Below are 16349 nucleotides of genomic sequence, written 5' to 3' on the forward strand. Positions count from 1 at the left end.
AAAAGGCAATCAGGTTCAAGGCATGAGGGAGACTAGAGTCATGGTTGTTGGAGGGTCCATTTGGAAAGCATATGAAGGAATGCTGTGTCCAGGAGCAAAGACCAGCCACCAAAGCTAACAAAAACTGTGACCTCAGTCCTACAACCACAAGGAACTGAACTCAGCCATCACTTTAAATGAACTTGGAAAAGGATTCATCCCCAAAGCTTCCAGAAGAAAACACATCCTTACCAACATCTTCATTTTAGTCTTTTGAGACTCTAAGTTGAGAACTAGCTGAGTCGTGTTGTACCCGGATTTCTGTCCTTCAAAACTGTAAGGTAATAAATGGGTGTTGTTTAAGCTGTGGCAATTGTTTTGGTTAGTTGTATTAGCCATAGAAAACTAATACAGTGGTTAAATAATCAGGGCTTAGTTATGACTGGAAGTGAGGGAGATGAAGAAATAGGGAGTGCTAATAGTCAAGGTTTTAAGATTGAGAAATTGAGAAACTTGGATGTCGTTATTTAGTCAACAGAATCTGGGGGGAAATTCAGTTGAGGGAAGGATTTAGAGCCCAGAAGTTCTTTGTTAAATATATTGTTTGAAATATGTAAAACTGGTTGTAAGATATATCAGTTTACAGCTTATCGACAGGTCCTGGGTTTAGAATATGCATTTGAGAGTCATTGACATGCAGCCTTGTTGCTTAATCTGTAAACCTGACAGTAGTACTAGTTAAGGTGAAGGGTCGCCATGAAACACAAACTCTAGAGCAGAGCCTGGAATTTGATAAGTTCCCAATAAATGTTTGGTATTACAATTTCAAATTTATTTGTGAGGAAACTGATGCTCAGAAAGTTTCAGAAACTTGCCAATGTGTCTGGAAAATGGTGGAGCCAAGACTTCAACATAGATCTGCCCATTATGCAGTTTATTCTCTTTCTCCTGTGCCGTAGGATATAGTTTTAATTCCAACATGTAGAAGAAGCATCTCTAGGTGTTTGATTTAGTTGTCAGGTTTCTTGGTTAGAAATGTGAGAAACCGCCCCTCACACCTGTAATCCCAGCACTTTGGGAGGCCAAGGCGGGCAAATCACAAGGTCAAGAGATCAAGACCATCCTGGCCAACAAGGTGAAACCCCGTCTCTACTAAAAATACAAAAAAATTAACTGGGCGTGGTGGCGTGCGCCTGTAGTCCCAGCTACTCGGGAGGCTGAGGCAGGAGAATTGCTTGAATCCGGGAGGCGGAGGTTGCAGTGAGCCGAGGTCACGCCACTGCACTCCAGCCTGACGCCTGGTGATGGAGTGAGACTCTGTCTAAAAAAAAAAAAAAAAAGAAGTGTGAGAAACCAAATTTGACTAATTGAAATGAAGAAACTAATGTATTGGGTGCCTTGTAGAATCCTAGAAAAGCTGCGGAACTGTGCTAAGAAAATGAGCAGAAACCAAGGGAAGCCAAGGGGCAGGGACCAGCCAGAAGAACTGTTGGGTGCATACACCTCTGCCCCCAACTGGAACTAGGCTGCATGGTGGGTACTGTCACCACCACCAAATACACTGGATCCTGGTTATTCTTGTGGTCACTGCCAGTCTTGATCTTGGATGTTGTAGCTATCCTCTCTGAAGCTTTTGGAATAAACTCCCTACTGTCTCTACTTTCTTTGATTCACTCCTTCTATATTAAGTCCAGGCTTACGGCATTTTAGCAAAGATACTATTATGTGCCCAATTGTGTGTCCTCACTTCCTCCTACAGAAGTTCTAACCCTTAGTACATCATAATGTGACCTGTTTTAGACATAGGGTCTTTACAGAAGGAATTGAGTTAAAATAAGGTTGTTAGGGTAGGCCCTAATTCAGTATGACTGTTATCCTTATAAGAAATAAAATTTTATCACAGTCGTATACACAGGGAAGACCATGTGAAGACAGAGGGAGATGTTCATTTACAATCTGAAGAAACAGACCTGGAGCTGCTCCTTCCTTCATAGGCCTCAGATGGAACCAAAACCTCTGCCAACACCTTTATCTTAGACTTCCATTTTCTACAACTATAGGAAAATAAATTTCTGCTGTTTAAGTCACCCAGTATATGGTATTTATTATGGCAGATCTAGCAAACTAATACAAACATGAAGGAGATCCACATAGTAATGCCCTGTTTTTTCTGAGTCTTCAATTTTACCTACTGACATCAAGACATCTATTCTTCTCAGCATTAGAATCAGGTCCAGCACACCAAAAACAGCTTTTAACCTACATTTTTTTCTTTAACAAGTCTCAAAATATCTACATAATATACAGCCATAATAATGTGGGGGAAGCTTTGTAAAATAATGCTTTACTCTATGTAAGGAATGCCAGTGAGCAGTTTCTTCATGCTATAAAACTGACTGTAAAACTGGTAATTGGACTAGTTATGGTAAACGTTTGTTATGGTAAAGTCTTTATGAAAGACTTGAGCCCTTCAGACAATTTTGCCTCTGAAACACTCCACTGAAAACTAACTTTGGGTTTTGTACAAACAATTGTGCAGTTGGATAACTAAATATATTTCTGTTTAATCTGTCCTTTCTCTGGCATTCCTTTTTCTGGCAATTAAAAGTTCTATCCACCTGATTTCTCAATCCAGAAACCCGAGTAATTTGTTTTTACTAATTTCTGATTCACCTTCCCCATTCAATTAATCATTGTGTGCTGTTGACTCAAGTGCCTAAAGCAGTAGTTTACTCCATCCACTTTTCTCATGCCCATTGCTACTATCTGAGCTCAGCTTACCATCATCTCTCGCCAAAATTACTACCACAAAATCCCATTTGTTCTCCTTGATTCCAGGGCTTCATTCCTCCAATCTTTTCTGCATACTCTAGCTAGTCTTCTATGCTGCAGGTTATTTCTGGAGAACATTTAAACCCTTCTCTGGTTTTCCGTGGACCTCAGGATAAAGCATAGGAACTTTGTGGCATAGTTTACTCAGTTCTTGATGATCTCTTTAGTCTTTGTCTCCTCTGTGATCTTACCTCTTCTCTTTCCCCTAGTCCTATGCTCTGCTCTGGCCATAACACCAAAATTAAATTTCTTTTTATGCTCATTGTCTTCAGTATTTTGTGCCTTAAATTCCCACTGTCTGGAAGTTGTCATCTACTCTTTTTTCCTAGAATTCCTTTTTTAACAAAAGGTTTTTATTCTGATGTCAGATCTCAGTGCCTCACTTACCAGGTGAACCATACTATACAAATTACTTAATCTTATGCTTCAGCTTTCTCATCTGTAAAGTGGGTATATTAAATATTTCTCTTCAATGAGCCATTGTGCAGAATAACAAAGTTTTATAAAATGCTTATAATAGGCCAGGCGCAGTGGCTCACGCCTGTAATCGCAGCACTTTGGGAGGCCGAGGCGGGTGGATCACGAGGTCAAGAGATCGAGACCATCATGGTCAACATGGTGAAACCCCGTCTCTACCAAAAATACAAAAACTTAGCTGGGCATGGTGGCACGTGCCTGTAATCCCAGCAACTCAGGAGGCTGACGCAGGAGAATTGCCTGAACCCAGGAGGCTGAGGTTGCGGTGAGCCGAGATCGCGCCATTGCACTCCAGCCTGGGTAGCAAGAGCGAAACTCCGTCTCAAAAAAAAAAAAAAAAAAATGCTTATAATAGTCAAGTGACCATTGCGAGCACTCAATAAAGGGTAGTTATTACTATTTTTTAATGTCATTCTCTTTGATTAAGATTTCCTTATCCCACTGCTGAATTCAAAGCTGAGTTTGGAATGCTTCCTGTCTACTTACATAGCTCCCTACGTTTTCCCCATGCTAGCACATATATATTGTTTAAAGTGTTAGGTGCTTGTCTGTGAGCTCCATGAGGGTACGTTTGTATTCCTTATGTACAGAACAATGTGGATACCTAATGCATTTTTCTTAAATGAAGCAGATTCTTCTATTATCAGTTCTTCCAGAAGAGGCATCAAGTTTGATCTGTAATCTACTCTGGTAGGCAACATCTAGGGCTCTAGAATGGTTTTCTAAGCTTCTAGACCTGCATAAGCCATAAGTATTAAGCTAAAGTTAGATACAGTAGTGGTATGGTATACATGTCATAAATGATAGTTAACAATTGTGCAAAATTAAACTAATGTTTACTGAGAATCAGATTGGTGCTAGTCAATTATTATCACTCAGTCTTCACAAACATTAAATGAGTCAAGCATCAGTTTGCTTGTTTTATACATAGGCAATCTACATAACTGATCTGTGTAAATAAGGCGCAATAAAACTAAGGGTTTTTTTTCCTTTTTCTTTTTCTTTTTCTTTTTCTTTTTTTTTTTGCCCAAAGTCGCACAAATAGTGTTTATTTGAAGCTAATTCTTGACTAAAGCCTTTGCATTTTCCATCTTGCCAGGATGGATAGCCATTCACCTAAGGGAAAGGCAGTGATGACAACATGAAATATAAAACATATATATAATAATATTTGAAGATCTTGACATACAAGATTCCAAATTATTAGTTTCTTGTCTTCTTGTGAATTGATCTTTCTGAAAATTACCTGCTCTTAAGCAATCAGAGTTTAACACTTTGTAAGTTTTCAATAACTACTTCGTGACTGTTTCATGTGTGAATTTTGCTTAATACTTTGTCATACATGTGCAGCACTTCCCAGCAAAATAATATCGGAAGAAATGCTTACATTCATTTTTATGCAACAACCAGACTCAGGAATCAGCAGCTACTTTTTAACAGAAATCATTCTTCACTAATGAGTTCAAATCCATGAAAAATCTTTCTCCAGTTGGTATTGAGGTGGCTTTGTGAGATCTGCCTCTTTGGGAGAGGGAATTATACCTCTTTTGGAGAGGGAATTGAGCTCTCTTGAGAAGGCTGGGTGGTCTTGCTGCCTTTATTAAGGAGAAGCATTCAGCTTGCACAAATCTTTTCTGGGATAAATAAAACACCAGTGATGTGGGTGTATTTTAACCTCATGGTGGGCATTCGCCACTTCATATTTCTATGTTTTAATTCAAATCCTACACTGTGGAAGCAACATATGACATCCTGAAATAGTTCTGCCAGCTCATCCTCTGTTAACTTTAAAAATATCTAACATTTACTGGATGCTTACTATGTGCTGACACTGTGTAAAACTCATTACTGTCATCATCTTACTTAATGCTCATAACAACCCTGGTGAATTTCACAGGTAACTTGTTCAAACTTCCTTATCCAATAAGAGGCATAGGTGAGAATCTAATCCAGGCTGTATCATTGCAAAGCCCATCTTCCTAATCACTGTGCTATGTTACTTTAGTAAATTGTGCTACTATCCATCAGACATTATAGAGATGTTGGACTGGAGTAATTTTATCCTAGTCAACAGCCTAGCAAGAGATCCTCCATTTAATGGTTTTTATACATTTTGCTGTGAGAAAGTAAATCCCTAGTGCTTTTATTGTACCTACTTTTGCTTCTAAATGTGTTTAATAGATTTTAGTCTTGTGTTCTTTGATCAGGGACCATCTTTTATACTTTATGGGTATCTTCAACTATGTAATACAGTGCTTTGTGGTTGAAAACATACAATAATACCTTGTTAATTAAAGTATATGATCAGAGACGTTGCAGAAAGTCAGGATTCAGACAGTGGTCTACAGGAGTCTGGGCTTGGACCTGTGTTTATCAAATGCACCGGAGTATACATAGGCTGTATTTGGCTGCTTTCTAATTATAGGTTGCCTGACTTTGCAGTTGTTCTTTTTCAGTGACATAGGATAAACAAATCAATCAAGCTATGCTTCTTTAGTTACAGTGTACCAAGACCAACTGGGGTAGAGTGAGCAAAATTATACGATTTAGGTTACTTTATAGGATATCAAAGAAAACACATATGTATTACATTTTCTAATTGCCAGTCTTACCAGCAGAAGCAGAGTAATTTTTACATACTTAAGAAGTAGCTGAACGAACTCTCTTGATATGATGTATTGGAAAAGCAATGAAGTAGGAGATAGAGATTTATCTGACTTGGATGCTAACAAATTTAGGGAAAATTTCTCCAGCACTAGCCATTCATATTAACTTACTGGTAACTGGTATACCAGAAACTGGACCAAACTCTGAGTATAATAAGAATGAACCTTCATTTGGCCAGTAAGGAGAAATCTTTGTATCCGTCCTAAATATCAGCAAGTTTCTCTTAGGTTGATTGTGGTAATGTTTGTGATAGTGGCTTCAAAAGCACAGAGGATGAAAACAAAAGAACACGACTAGATCTGGTTATGTAGACCAGTGAGCCCACGTAATGTCATTAGTGAAACTGAGTCCTAGGCAACAGCAAAATAATGCAAATTCTTTTGCACAAAAAAGGCTCTACTTGTGGCTACTATTTGGTAGAAAGGAGAGAGAAAGGAGATATAGAAAAAGAAGAGAGGGAAGAGAAGTAATGACAAATAAAAGGAAGAGTTGAGAAGGTGTTGAAGTTACAAATGAAAATTAATGGTCAGTGCCTGATGGCTTACTGAAGTTTTTGGAGTTTGAGCTAGAGAAGAGAATTAAATTCCCTATTTTCTTGGTGAAATTAAGAAACATAGGAAGTCACCATGGATCTTGGATTTCAGAGTAAGCAAATAGCACAGAACTAAGGTGCCCAAGTGGTAACCAGTTTGTCCTCTGATTCTCTGAGAGTTGGTGATTGGGATTTTGCTAAGTCATCATCAAGAAGATAGTAAATACTGTGTCCAGTGGAATGATGGACTGCCTGTTCATCCAGGGTAACACAGGTCCTACACACATGGAATCAGTAGCTTAGCATCCTTGTAGGAAAGCTTACTTTGTAACATTTTTATGCTATTGCTAAATTAAGGTAGTATTTGTTATAGTTTAACCCAGTGATACAAGTCTATTTTAAGAGTTCCTGTCTCATAATACTGAACTTTGTAGGAGTTCCCAAAGAGAAAAATGTGTTGAAATGACATTACTATAAAAAATAATGTAAAATACTGATATATATGGATATTTCTAATTTGTAAGACGTGGAAGTCTGACTTTTAGCTTTATAGACACACCTCTACATAGAGTGGTTCAAATTAAAGCACTACGATTTGTACACATTTTCATTTTATTACACTTTTTTTTAACTGATATTTGTAATGCATTTTGCTTGCTCACCAGGGAAAAGCTGTAGAGCACAGTGATTAAGGATCTTGTTACAGGTGTTAAGCATGAGAACTCTGAAACCAGACTGTCTAGGTCAAATCCAAATTCCATCATTCCTAGCCCCTTAGTCACTCTGAGCCTCATGTTCATTGCCTGCAAAATAGTAACAAAACAGTTAATCATCTTTTTGGTATTCCTGTGAGGACTAAATGAGTTAACATTAAGTATTTAGAATGGTGCCTGGTACATGTATTTTTAAAATATCAGTGGTATGGTTTGGCTGTGTCCCTACCCAAATCTCATCTTGAATTATAGTTCCCATAAATCCACACATTTCAAGAGAGGGACCCAGTGGGAAATAATTTAATCATAAGGGCAGTTACTACACTCATGCTGTTATCATGGTAGTGAGTGAGTTCTCATGATATCTAATGGTTTTATAAGGGACTTTTCTCCTTTTGATCGGCACTTCTCCTTCCTTCCACCATGATTCAGCATGAGAACAGACTAATATAATCAGCTGTCATTACTATTGTGCTCAAGCGGTTATACTTCCTACTTATTATAATTTCTGAAAGGTTCAGATCTTTGTCCCAGTTTTATTTGCCTACCACTCATCTGCTGGTGTCCCTTCCAGTAGAAGAATGTGTATTCTCTGTTTATTACACATTTTCTGGATGAATATTTCTGAATTTGGAGGTTTGTCTGAAGACCAGTCCACCCACAAACCAGAAACAGTCTTCAGTTGCAGAAATTCTGTGCCTGTTTCTCAGAATGTGCAATGTGATCTGGGCATGAAAAAACTTTATAGGTGAACATATCTAGATATGTTGGAGGATAAAAAGCGTTACTAACTGGTTGGATATAAAGACAAAAAATATAAACCAGAATGTCCTAGGCAACATGGGATGTGTAGTCACTCAACCTGTAGTTTACATCTACTTTCTTTGAGGGGACATTTGGAGAATGTGAACATTTGGAGTAGTTTTATATTCTCTGAGATTCACTTGGCTGAGAGTTATCTTTTCCTTCCTTCCTTCCTTCCTTCTTTCTTTTTTCTTTTCTGCTTTCTATTTTTTTCTTCTATTTTTCTTTGAAACACTTTGTCACAGGAAGGGAAGGACGTAAGATTCAGAGGCTGAAAGTTGCAATTATCTTTATGTAACCTGACATTTTTGCCATTAAAGTAGAATTTGAGAAGTGTCATGGATGAATAAAGAAGAACATGTCAGAGAGGCTATTCAGAAAAAGAAAAAGGAATTTCAGCAGGTTACTAGACCAGAATAAACAATGTGAAGGGAGAAGATGACATGGAAACCTTCAGCACTAGTGTAGGTCAAGAATTATCCTAGGGAAGAGACAATGGAGCATCATTAAGCTGCGTCAATGAGAGACAAAGGGATAAAGAAGAAAAAGTAAGAGTTTAAATTGTATGTGCTGAGTTTGAGAGGAGAGTTGCAGGAGACAAGTTGAAATTCTGGAGTCCAAGTAAAGTTATGCAAATGGCTTCAAGGCCCTCCTCATCTGATGTCATCAAAAGCCCGAAGGTACCTCTTACACAGGTGGAGAGGAGCCTTCATTGTACTTGAACATCTCAACAACTCCTAATTAGTGTCTTGGAAACGAATTTGTGTCATACATACTTTTTAAATTCTGCTTATCCAAAATCTGTAATGGTCTGTGAACTAACAAACAAATGTGCTCTTTAATCACCCCTTAACAAAAATTAGATTGTTCATTATTTTCTACTTGACATTTGCATATTTTCTCCACTTTATGCTGACTTTCCTGGAAAGATCACCTCATAATACAAAAGTACTCCTCACTAGTGAAAATAAAATCCCCCCAATGCATGTGTGTGCACACACATACACCCTTTTTAAAAAATGTTTGAAGAATGAAAAACATTTTTTATAAAAGGTGTGAGATTTGTCTCAATGAGAAGTACAGAATTGGCCAGGTTGTGCTTTGTAGCTATGGAAACAAGCTGTAGGGGAAAGCGGTGGCTGAAATAAGCAGAATGGGGGCTCTAGTGAGGGGCTACATTAATTCGGTCCCTCCCACAGGATCTAGACATATTTTATTTTCTCAACTTCCAGATTCGTTGTTTAGGCAGCTCTTGGCACCCTGTTGAGAAGCACTGAGAGGCGGGCAGCACAAACCATGTGTTGATGCCCATGTGTTTGGTTTGCATCCGCTTATGTCAACTTCTCTGAATACCATGCTGGTCAGAGGTGAGTGAGCTTTCAATGAAAGCCTAGTATACATATGTTCCAAACAGCCACAGCCTGCCACTTTTCTCCTTATATAGATTTTTACTGGCTAATCTTCTGATAGAATCACCTTTTTTCCTTTTTTCTTCAGTTTTTCTTGTTGGAGGTTTTGATGGGCAGGTAAAGTACTAAGAGGTTCTACATATCTGCCTAGATAATCAGGAATCATGTGCCAGTGTTGTTGCGTAGTTACCTATCAGTTACTCAGAAGTTGAACATTCACTGTCTCTGCTACCTCACCAAAATCGGGGGGTTGCACCTGTAATTGCTTCTAAAAGTTTAATTGACTAGCATGTACATCAAGAGTTCGTCCTAGGAAAAAGGAAGCACTACTCTTGGAATCAAAAGACCCAGGTTGAAATCTCAGCTCCAAAGCTTACTTACGAGATAATTTTGTATGTGTTACTTAAAAACTTTAAGCCTAAATTTGCCTGTACATGTGAAGTAACATCTATACTACTTTGCAAGGCTGTTATGAAGACGAAATGAGAAAATGAATGAGAAAATACTTTAGAAACTGCAAAACATGATATGAAAATGAAGTATAGTTCTAAGCAAGGTTTCTAAGTCAAAGGTCTAAATGACTAAAAGAAAATCTATATTATAGTGTTCTGGGTAATGTAAATTCTCTGTTCTTTCTCTCATGAAATGTTCAGTTTATTATAAGTAACTCCTTCATTGCACTCTTTACCTTTTAACTTAAACCAGGCAATCCTGGAAATAATATCATGTTTTTAATTCATCTAGACTTTTGATAAAATCTTTCCTCATCTCTTAGTTTTAATCTTCCCTGTATGCTTTAATTAACTATATTTTCTATGTTCTGCTCATGACTTTCACATAATGTCTCGTCAGATTCAAAGCTACAGCTACTACTTTGCATTTTACATGGTACTCTATAGTTAAAAAAAAACAAAACTTTTCCCGTGGGTTATTGTATTTGATCCCCAAAATAATCCTGTGAAAAAAATAGAGATTTCTCTTTTTAAACTTGACTTGTGTGTAAACTAAAACATACAAGGATAGTAATTCATTTTTAACTCAGTTTTTCTTTAACCCATGAGAATGCCATTATTTCACATTGTTTTGGGTCTGCCTTGAATATCTTTTTCTTTTATATTGAAATCTCAACATATGCCAGGCCTATGCTAAGCGGTTTGCATGATTAATGTTTAATTATTATAAGAATCTTATGAGAGAAATCATTTTTCCTGCTGCAGTTGAGTACACTGAGGCACAGGTAGGTTAAGTAATTTCCCTAAAGGCACAGAGCTAGATCGTAGGAGAACTAACACTTTCTTCTGGTTTGATCTCATTCCAGAGTCTATACTATTAGCCGCTATGTTCAATTCCCTCTCTCATTTATCTCAGGTTTCTTACTTGAGTAGGCCTTATTAACTTCCTGAGTCCACTCTTATCACTTTTGTCACTGAGGCTGCTACAGCTGCATCAATAATGACTAATTTATAACTAAGTCTGAAGCAAAAGTTCACTTTCAACCTAATCAGTCTGACTTGTACATATGGAAAAACTTAAAGGTAATAGGTAAGCCTTAGCATAAACGCTGAACAAATATGCATGGGACAGACCCAAACCAACATGGCGCAGGCGTGCAAGACTGAACTGAGATTTGAGCCACTAGCACAAGACTGAGCCTAACCTCTGAAACACACATGTGTGGGCACATTCAAACTAGCATAGCAAAGGTTTAGAACACTAAAATGAGATCTGAATTACCTGTATATATCTGAACATAATCTCCAAATCATGCATATCTATAATAGTCATAATCAAGAGTAGCAATGATTTAGAGAACTGAACTGAAATTTGAACCATCATTCATGAAAAGTAAAATATAATTTGTTCATTTCTTGCTAATATAAAAATAACAACATCCCGCAGCTTGTAATAGGTAACAAAGTCTAAAATACAACCCCAAAGTACTTGACATACAAAGAACCAGGCAAATGTAGCACAACTCAAAGAAAATAAAAGCAAAAGATAGCAACACTAGGATGACACGGATGGGATAGATCTTTCAAAGACTTTAAGGAAACTATTTTTATTAGGTCCTTTATAAATTGTAAAAAATAAAACAAAAAACATCAAAAATCAAAAACAACCTTACACATATGAAATGAATTAGAAGGTAAGAAAAATTCAACAAGAAATTAAAACAATAACTAATTAAAGTTTTAGAACTGAAAATACAACATCTGAAACAAAGAATGCACTGGATAGACTCCAAAGCAAAATGGATATAATAGTGAATATAAGAGGAGGGATTTAAAAAATTACCAGCCTCTGGAATGTATGGGATGATATCAAAGGTTGAGTACGTGCATATTTGAAGTTCCAAAAAGGGGTGGAGTGTGGAGATATTGCTGTAGGAAAAATATTCAAAATATGTGAGTGAACGCTTTCAAGCTTTCATAAAAGACTTACATTTACAAATTCAGAATGCTTGGTGAATCCCAAAAATAATCAACTCAAAGGTAGCAACACTAGACACAGACAAACTGCTGAATTTAAATATAAAGGAAGGTGTCTTGAAAGCATTTAGAGAAAGTGGCATATTACTTATAGGGAGACAACGATTAGACTGTTGATTTCTCATCAGAAACTGCTACAGCCGAAGACTACATCTTGAAAGTACTGAAAGAAATTCAAAAAATTCTTTCAAACCATAATTCTATATCCAATGCAAATCTCTTTCAGTATTGAAGGTGAGATAAATTTTGACATGATATAAAACTGAGAGCATGTGTCACTAACAGATATTTACTACAGGAATGATAAAAAAAAATTCTAAGTAGACTGTAAAAAGTTAGGTGTCTATATTGTAATCCCTAAAGAACCACTTAAGTCAAATCAAAATAAAACACAAATACAGCACTTAAAAGCCAGATAATAAATCAAAATGGAGTACTAAAAGTATTTAAAGGAAAATCAGGAAGGGAAGTATAGGCAAAAACAAAGGAAGACAAACAGAAAACAAATAGAAGAACGTTAGGTCTAAATCCAACTATATCAATAATTACCAATAAAAACCAATAGTTATTGGTTTTGTTACTCCAATTTACAGACAGAGATGAACAAAGTGGATAAAAAGAAGACTGAACTATATGCTGCTACAAGAGCTGCACTTAATAGATAAAGACACAAATATGTTTAAAGTAAATGTATGGGTAGAATAGATATGAAATGCAGATAGTGAGCATAGCAAGGCTATAGTGGCTATGCTAATATCAGATAAAATAAGCTGTAAGAAAATAAGATTCCAAAGAATGAATTTTATAATAATAGAAATAACTTATTAAGAAAAGCCTCGATATGCAGTACATAAATAAAAAATGTACAGAATTAAAGAAGTACTTTTTTTTCTCATAGGAGATTTTAACAACTCTCAGTAATTGATAGACCAATGAAACAAAAAGTCAATAAAGACAAAGAGGATCTCAATAATAATAACAAACCACTTCATTTATATTTGTATAGCAGTCTATCCAATGACTGAAGAATACATATTGTTCTCAAGTACATGAAATACATACACTTAGACTATAATCTGGAGTACAAAACAAAGCAGTCAATGTTTAAAAATCTGGGCCGGGTGCAGTGGCTCACACCTATAATCCCAGCACTTTGGGAGGCCGAGGCCGGTGGATCACAAAGCCACGAGATCGAGACCATCCTGGTCAACATGGTGAAACCCCGTCTCTACTAAAAATACAAAATTAGCTGGGCATGGTGGTGCATGCTTCTAGTCCCAGCTAGTCGGGAGGCTGAGGCAGGAGAATCGCTTGAACCCAGGAGGCAGAGGTTGCAGTGAGCCAAGATCGTGCCATTGCACTCCAGCCGGGGTAATAAGAGTGAAACTCTGTCTCAAAAAAAAAAAAAAAAAATCTGAGTAATACAAAGTGCATTCTCTTACATGAAAGGAAGTACATTAGAAACAAATAGTATTAACTATAGAGTTAAACTTCATTTAAGTAAAAATAAACTATACACATAAATAAATCATAGGTCAATGCCCAATTACAAGAATATCTATATAATACTTAGAACTGATAACTAAACAACAATGTATCAAAAGTTTTAGAAATAGCTAAAGCACAGGTAAGTAGAAAACATAACTTCAAATGCATATATCAGGTAAAAACAAAGATCAAATTCTCATAATTTAAGACCCATCCTGAGAAATTAGAAAAGGAATAACAAAGTAAGTAGAATAAAGATTTGATAAAGAAAGACCAGAAATCATTGATTTTGAAAAGAGCAGATGGTAGAAAAAAGTAAGTAAAAATCTGTTTCTTTAAAAAAGAGAACATAAATCAACAGCATCAGTAATGAATGGTTAATGAGTATGATTTGTCATTGTAGACTCTATACATTAAAAGAACAAGAGAATACAATAAACAACTTTGGACTAAGAAATTTGACACTTTACATGAAGCAGACAGATTTCTTAAGATATAACATATGAAAACTGACACAAAAAGTAGCAGAAAAGCTGAATAGTCTTATGTCAGTTAACAAAACTGAATTTGTTACCAAAGTCCTCTCTGTCTTTCAAAACAAAACAAAATAACTCCTCCAGGCCTTGAGTTTCACTGTGGGGTTGGTGTTGACTTCTGTGAATATGCTTTCCTTGAGGACATCACTGCATGCTCCCTGTATGGAGTGAGTAGGGATGAGATGGTGGGAGAGCAGAGCAGGTACACGGGAGGCTGCAGCAGAGCGAGACTCATTCATAGGATGCTTGAATTTGTGACCAAAAACATTCTTCTTTCTTGTTACATCAATCCATTTATCCTCAGAAGCCACAAATTAAGAGAAAGAAAGAAAGAATCAAATGACTAAAATATGGGATAAGTCTTTTCACTGACTCTCAATAAATAATGTCAGTGTCCTGGGCCAAATATGTCTATATTCCTCCCTCTAAGGCATGTAATATAGGGCAGAATAAAAGAGCTAAGAGAATACAAACCTTGAAATTCTTAACTCGAGTCCAACAATTTCCAATTAAATAACTTTCCAAACATCAAGGTATACAATGAAAGTCTACTAGTAGAGTTTTATCCTATTAAACCATTCCCTAGTTGTGCCATATTATTTCTAAATTTTTTTAAAAGGGTAACTAATTCTAATGTATATCTACCTGTAGTTCTAATCTAACTTTGCTCCATCACCTTCTCAAAATCATCTGCTTGATAATTTATTTTATTTTTGTTTATAACTTACTCTATTTTGCTGTCATTCGAAGTAACAAAATATGTTCACATGCCTGTATTTTCCACAACAAAATCCAGCCAATAAAAAGACCCAGTAAACACCAAATTTAAAGATGTCTTTCTTCTGTATTCTAGTAATGTCCAATACATAATAACATTTTGTGTTCATACAGCTTTGAAGTTCCTGATCTCTCTGAGCTGTCAGATAAACAGTAAAGCTTTCCAAAAACACCAACACATCAGGTCCACACCTGAAAATTTTGAAAAGCTGAGACTTAATTAATAAACAAATTACCAGAAAATCAGTACATAGCTGAGAGAGAAAATTAGTTATTAATGTGTTGCATTATAACATGTAATTATTAATTTAATCCTTTATTCACATAGTCACACATTAATGCCAACCTCAATGTGGCCATATTTTTAGTTTTAGGTCCCATTTCATACTAATAAAAATGGCCTTTTGTCCCTAGACTGCTTGTTACAAGACATATATTTTTCTCTTTCTGGGCTTAGTAATAAGTTCCAGATTCTCATAGGAGTTACTTCAGTTGAAACAGTACCATGGATTCCTCCCAGCAAACCAAAGGGCCCTGATAAACATGACTTTTGCCACCATAGACCATTGCTTCTGAAATCAGAAGTTGGCACATTGGTACAAAACTATGCACCCCAGGAAATGCTACAGCAGTAAGGGGTAATACCCGACCCGTCGGACCCCAGTTTCTTGGGATTTGTACCCCAGTTTGCTCAGGATAATGCTAGTTTATGCCTCTTTTTCTGGTTTGATTATTAATAGTCACCTTCCCTCATCCTTCTACTCTTAAACTGCTCTTAATCTGGGCTATGAGTTATGTGGTCACCATATATAGAATTGGCAGATGAGATCTGCTTATTCAGCTCCTACTGCTCCATTCACAAGTACTCCATATAAAAAGAGGCTAGAGCTTTTGGTGGGTATCTTGTCACGCAGACAGAACTGTTCCCCCAGGTCCTGCCAATAGTGTTAGTGGCATCAGTCACACACTCTGTACCTCCCTAAAACAGTATGGGTTTTGAAGTTGAGCCCAGATATCTCACCCCTCTTTACTGTGAATATCTTTGGGTGTTGTCCTTTTCTGTCAGCTGGACACAGTGTTTAATAACTTTAATCTTCAAAGGGAAATAATCGTTATGCCATCTTTTCATCCAGAAACTTCCCTGAATAAAATGAATGAGTCAAGTAATAGGTAAATATCATAGAACTTGACTTGCAAACAAAATTTAACCTTGGAATCCCATGGAACAAAACAATGATCTTGTTTCTTACCTCCTTGAACAACATGTAGTATTTGCTTTGACTTTTATAATTGAAGGATCATTATGATGATCTCAAACTAGTTATATTGTGGTTCAAGGTGGCTTCATAATATCTTCATCAGCAACAGAAATAGCAGCTTTTAAGTGGCTGTTCTTTTGTCCTAATAATAATAATAAAAGTTACGCCTCATGGGGCACTTCATTGTAAGTACACATATGCTCTGACACATGTCCACATAATACACACACTCTACATTAAAATCTTTAAAAGTTAACACAAGGAGTCATTCAAACTGTCTGTTTAGTTACTGTGTCTGTAAAGGCACCAAGTCTTCATAAAATAACCATAACTAAGGTACCAAAACATTGATTCAACAAAGTAATATCAGTTTTGCTGCAGCCTTTT

The 16349-nt window shown here is 36.5% G+C and overlaps 2 long non-coding RNA genes across 3 annotated transcripts in view; one reads left to right on the forward strand and one right to left on the reverse strand.

Annotated features, from left to right (window-relative positions):
• The window catches only part of LOC105728928 (uncharacterized), a 180746-nt gene that overhangs the window by 48027 nt on the left and 116370 nt on the right, over positions 1–16349 (forward strand). The window lies entirely within an intron of this gene.
• On the reverse strand, positions 12875–15650 carry LOC135270130 (uncharacterized). Its single transcript, XR_010338382.1, has 2 exons — positions 13965–15650; positions 12875–13290 (listed from the first exon to the last, which is right to left on the reverse strand). It is a non-coding gene; the product is annotated as an uncharacterized LOC135270130 (long non-coding RNA).

Source organism: Aotus nancymaae, unplaced genomic scaffold (assembly GCF_030222135.1).
Source record: "Aotus nancymaae isolate 86718 unplaced genomic scaffold, 86718_ANA_hifiasm-v0.15.2.pri h1tg000059l, whole genome shotgun sequence".
Classification (NCBI taxonomy): domain Eukaryota; kingdom Metazoa; phylum Chordata; class Mammalia; order Primates; family Aotidae; genus Aotus; species Aotus nancymaae.